The sequence below is a fragment of the Rana temporaria genome, chromosome 5 (assembly GCF_905171775.1).
Source record: "Rana temporaria chromosome 5, aRanTem1.1, whole genome shotgun sequence".
NCBI classification, from domain to species: domain Eukaryota; kingdom Metazoa; phylum Chordata; class Amphibia; order Anura; family Ranidae; genus Rana; species Rana temporaria.
The window spans coordinates 207368758-207375045 of NC_053493.1; positions in this window are offsets into that span (position 1 = coordinate 207368758).

Below are 6288 nucleotides of genomic sequence, written 5' to 3' on the forward strand. Positions count from 1 at the left end.
CTGGAGGAACTCGCAGGGCTCTTTTTTTGCGGAATGTAAAGTCCAAAGCAGCACAGACTGCGAAAAAGCCTGAAAAGTCTTTTTGACGGGTTAACCGCCCATCCTCCCCAGGTGGGCGCCAGGTTAACGTCCTTTTGGAGGGTATGGGCAGAAATAGTCAAGGACCAGTGGGTCCACAAGACACTGAAAGACGGTTACAAAATATCCTTTCAGAAGAAGCCTCCCAATATAGTGGTCCACACAGATTGTCCGACAGACCAGAAAAAACTAAACTGTTTACAACAATATTTAACCGGCTTACAACAAAAGAATGCGATTTCGTCCAGTACCCATAAATCAACAGGGAAAAGGGGTATACTCTCCAATCTTTTTGGTTCCCAAAGCATCAGGAGATCTCAGACCAGTTTTGGACCTGAGAGTTTTAAAACGCTATATAACTCCCAGGACATTCAAGATGGAATCCATATTTACGATCATCTCAGTATTGCAACCAGGGGACTGGTTGATATCAGTCGATTTAGCAGACGCATATTTGCATGTCCCAATCAGCGAGAACCACCAGAAATACCTAAGGTTCATGGTAGGTGAAGATCATTTCCAGTTCAGATGTCTACCTTTTGGGATCAGCACAGCTCCTCGAGTATTTTCCAAAATCCTACTTGCCGTCATCGCCGTCATCCGCCTGAAGGGCATAGTGATTTTTCACTACCTAGACGACAGCCTTGTAGTAGCCCGTTCGAGCAGACAGCTAGTGTCGCACTGCGAGGTAGTGCTAGAAACCCTATTAAAATTTGTCTGGATCATCAACTGGCAGAAGAGCCAGTTAATTCCCTCCCAGGAGATGGAATATCTGGGACTGATCTTCAATACGGACAGAGGACTTGTCCTGCTACCCGAACGCAAGAGGGCAGAATTGGTAGCCTGCGTAGGCAGCGTGATGAAGTCAGAGTGCCTGTCAGCGAGGGATTGTATGACTCTGCTCGGGATGTTTACAGCAGCAATCCCAGCCATTCCCTGGGCAAGGTTCCACACAAGGGCGTTTCAGGCAACTTTTCTGAGCCAGTGGGATGGCACGTCTCTCCACCAGAAGATTCTCATGGCGAACCGGATTCGCCAAAACTTAGCTTGGTGGACGACGCCAGAAAATCTGTCACGGGGCATGCCCCTCAGCCCCTGGGACTGGGTTCTGATAACCTCGGATGCCAGTCTTCGGGGCTGGGGCGCTCACTGCCTCGGCAGGCGGGTACAAGGCATATGGAACAAGTTGGAATCCAGACACTCCAACCTCTTGGAGCTGCAAGCAGCGTATCTGGCCCTGCGGGCCTTGGAGAAGCTAGTGCAAGGAGCCCGAGTCAAACTGATGTTAGACAACAAAACTGCGGTGGCATATATAGCCAAACAGGGCGGAACCAAAAGTTTGCCACTATTACAAGTGGCGACCAAGATATTTGTCAGGGCCGAAGCACATCTGGAAGCCCTAACAGCAGCCTACATTCCAGGCAGCCAAAATTCCATTGCGGATCGTCGAGAATTCCCCGACAAGAACGAATGGGCCCTGAACGAGAAGTTCCTGGAGCCAGTCTTTTCCGATTGGGGGACACCCTCAGTGAATCTAATGGCGAACTGAGTCAATGCAAAGACACCCCAATTTGGGTCCAGGTTCCGCTGCAACAAAGCCATAGCCCAAGATGTCTTCTCCATTCCATGGGATTTTCCCCTAGTCTACCTCTTTCCACCGGTGATGAAAACCCTGTTGAAGATTGCGAGGGAGAAGGTCCATGCAATAGTAATTCTACCTTTTTGGCCACAGAGGCCGTGGTTCCCTCTGCTCCTACAGATGACGTTGGCTCCCCCAATACGTCTACCACTAAGGAGAGATCTCCTGTGGCAGGGCCAGTGGGTGCATCCCAATCCGGGCAGGTTGTAACTGACAGCCTGGTTGCTGAATCAACCAGACTACAGGCACAAGGCATTTCAGAAGAGGTAATCTCAACATTATTAAAGTCTAGGAAGGCCTCGACCAATGTTACCTACAACAGGATTTGGAAAAAATTCACAACTTTTGCGTTACAACAAAATTTTTCCCCAGTGGATCCGAACGTTGCGCAAATGCTGGACTTTTTACAATCTGCACTGAAGGTGGGCCTAGCCTATAGTACAATAAAAGAACAAATATCAGCCTTAACGAGCTTCACAGGGCACAGGTGGGCAGACAAACCACTGATAAAACAATTCCTAAAAGCGGCCATGAAACTAAATCCTCCAAGAAGGTCTCTGTTCCCAGCCTGGAACTTAGGCACGGTGCTAAAGGCTCTTCTTCTACATCCTTTTGTGCCGGCAGAATCATGTCCACTCTGGTTTCTAACAATCAAGCTAATTTTTCTCACCGCCATAACATCGGCAAGAAGAGTTTCCGAGCTAGCAGCCCTATCCTGTAACCCGTATTGCATCGTCCTTCCAGACAGGGTAATCCTAAGACCGTCACCAATAATAACGCCTAAGGTGGTTTCCAAATTTCATCTCAACTGGGAGGCGGTGCTACCTAGCTTCACACAACCTCCGAGGCAAGAAGAAGAACTAGACCTCAGACCATTGGACATGGTCAATCTTTTTTCGGTTTACCTACACCGTTCTCTACAGGTGCGCAAAACGGATTCCCTCTTCATCTTACCATCTGGTCCTAAAAAAGGAAAAGCCGCTTCAACAAGAATAATTTCTACCTGGATCACCAAAGTAATAAGTCTCACGTATGAGAAACAGGGGCTGATGCCTCCACAGGCAATTAGAGCTCATTCTACCAGAGGGGTGGCAGCCTCCTGGGCAGCATCTGCTAAAATACTGGTTAAAGAAATAGGCAGGACGGCCAGCTGGAGTTCCTGCAAGACCTTCGCGAGGCATTACAATTTAGACGTGGCATTTGCTAATGCGTCTAGTTTCGGAAACACTGTGGTATCGGCGCCTTTTCAGGCAAAATAAAAAGATTCACTTAAACAGCATTTCCAGTTATTGTCCAAGTCTTATATACATTTTCCCACCCTAGTTGTGCTAAATTAAATCCCATAGTGTGCTGACGTGAGGCTGGCCAGGAAAACGGAAAATTGTTATTAATACCTACGGTAATTTTCCTTTCCTGGCCTGTCCTCACGTCAGCACAGTTCTTCCCTCCCTATAAGCCTGTTTTCCTCCAATTAAGTGGAACAAGGACTGGGGAGAAGGGGCCCCCTACTTATTAGCTAAGAAGAAGGTGGTACTGGTGGACCGGAGGAGGGGATTAACCCATAGTGTGCTGACGTGAGGACAGTCCAGGAAAGGAAAATTACCGTAGGTATTAATAACAATTTTCCGTTTTCCTTTGCATATAAGCCCCGTGTTCCAATTGAAAAGTATTGTTTTAGAATAGGAGCATGAATGGGAAGGTAAAATAACTGGAAAGGAAAAAAGAACATTCTAGAATTGACACCATCCCTATTAACAATGGGTGATTTCTTCAACTATGCATTGCTATTTTAGTGGCTAGATACATAAAGAAATTAATTTATATGAGACTTTAGAGAAACCTGTGATGGGCTTTTTTTCAGCAAGATCTAAGCAGGATGATAATATAAATATTAAAAGTGAATGAATTAACACGTTTAATATTGAATCCAAACATGTCTTCCTTATATGGTACATTGATTCTTTCTAGCTACACTGTGGGTATATTTGTGAAATGAAATGAACAGCCTCTATAATGTGAAAGTGTTGTTAATGGATGTCTTTATCGGTATATGTGTTGGTAATATCCTCTCACTGACAATAGGGAATGCTGTTTGAATTATGGTGTCATCTAGGCATTCAAGATGAAGTAAATTTGTCAAATTATTAACCTCTGTATGTAGCTTTCACCATCCACTGAGAACTTATCTTTAACACGCAATACTGGAACTTGGGTGATATTAAAAATGTCAAGTGCAGTATTGCAGAGAGCTTGATGTATGCCCATTTATTTCAATACTAATAAAATCTCCTTTGGATTAAAAAAACACCTTGCGCAAACAACCATATTTATTGGCTTTTTTTTCACCTTTATTTAAAGAAGGATGCAACACATGCTTTTCCAAGCAGGTACAAATTCAAAAGAAATACATTGTTTTCAGTTGCATATTTTGCTTGAATTATATCTCAGGGAAGAGTGAGGATAAAATTACTGAAACAAATGCCATTTTTATTTTATCTTCAGGAATGACAGTGATAACTTGGGATTCGTCTGTATATAGTATTAAGTCTTGCCATAGGCAATTGAACTTTACGGTTATTCATTTGATAGATATAAATGTGTTCGTTTTAAAGAGTACAACAGGAAGTTCAAAGTATATGAATTTCTCTAATGCACACTTATATGACATCAGATGACATTTCCTGGAATGTATGAATCACAAATAAAGTGTCTTTTGCCTTCAGCTAAGTTTCTAGGTCTCCCAACCTTTTTGTGCCTCCTTTTAGTTTGTTATTCTTAGTACCGATTAAGCAGGTACATTTGTGTAACTGATACACTATATACTTTATAGAATACACTGGGGGTGAAACCTCTGGGAGAATCTAGGATGGAAAAGGACCTGGGAGTCCTAGTAGATGATAGGCTCAGCAATGGCATGCAATGCCAAGCTGTTGCTAACAAAATAAACAGAATATTGGCATGCATCAAAAAAGGATTAACTCCAGGGATAAAACAAAAATTCTCCCGCTCTACAAGACTCTGGTCCGGCAGCACCTAGAGTATGCTGTCCAGTTCTGGGCACCAGTCCTCAGGAAGGATGTACTGGAAATGGAGCGAGTACAGAGAAGGGCAACAAAGCTAATAAAGGGTCTGGAGGATATTAGTTGAACTTATTCTCTCGGGAGAAGAGGCGCTTGAGAGGGGATATGATTTCAATTTAGGAATTCCATACTGGTGACCTCACAATAGGGATAAAACTTTTTGCGGAAAGGAGTTTAACAAGAAACGTGGCCACTCATTAAAATTAGATGAAAATAGATTTAACCTTAAACTATGTAGAGGATTCTTTACTGTAATGCCTTGTACACACGACTGGTTTTCACAACTCGAAAACTGATTTTTTTTTATATTGGTTGTGTCTATGCTCCCTAGCAGTTTTCGCGACGAAAAAACTCCCTGCAAAAAAATTTAAACCAGCTCTTTTTTTTCTCGTAGTTTTTTTTCCGTTAGTCTTTTTCTCATTGCGAAAAATGGTCTTGTGTATGCTTTTCCGAGGGGAAAAAAATGCGCATGCTCAGAATCAAGTATGAGACGGGAGCGCTTGTTCTGGTAAAACTAGTGTTCGTAATAGAGATATCACATTCGTCACGCTGTAACAGACTGAAAAGCACAAAAACTGAAAAGAGCGAATCGTCTCTCACCAAATATTTAACAAATATGAGGATCAGCAAAAGCAGCTGAAAGTGTGGCGCCATTTGAAAGGAACTTCCTCTTTATAGTCCCGTCGTACGTGTTGTACGTCACCGCGATTTGGTCAGATGTTTTTTTGCATGAACGTGTGTATGCAAGTCAGGCTGGAGAGGAATCATTTCGGGAAAAATTTTGTTTTGTTTCCTGCCGAGAAAAATGGTCGTGTGTACGAGGCATAAGAGCGTCAAGGATGTAGAATTCTCTTCCAAAAGCGGTGGTCTCAGTGGGGAGCATTGATAGTTTTTAAAAAAAAATGTTTTTAAATTCCAACGGAATTCCGCTCAAGCTGTTTTGCATACACACGGTCACATCAAAGTCCGACCGTCAAGAACGCTGTGAAGAATTTTTTTTTTTAAAGTTCAATGTGTCTGTGCATGCATCGATGCAGGCGTTGATTCTGAGCATGCATGTTTTTTAGTCCATCGGAATTGCATCCAGACGAACGGAAATTCAGATTGATGTTCTCTAACTAATTTCCGTCGAAATTTCAGACGGAAAAAGTCCGATGGGGCATACACACGGACGGAATATCCGATGAAAAGCTTCTGTCTGACTTTTTCCATTGGAAATTCCGCTCGTGTGTACAAGGCATTAGCCCGTCAGTCATTGGCTCATACTGATACAGAACTTACTAATTAAACAATAAAAAAGATTAAACAAAATAATTTATGATTTATTTTATGTGATTATCCTAAAGTAATGTGCAAACAAGTGTAAAAAAAAGGAATTAAATGACAGTTGGGGAATTAGATTTGTTGCATTTATTATATGCGGGTACAACCAGCATTATTTGTTTGAAATGAGTATGTTTCATAGAGCAGATGTTTTATGCTATCCACAAA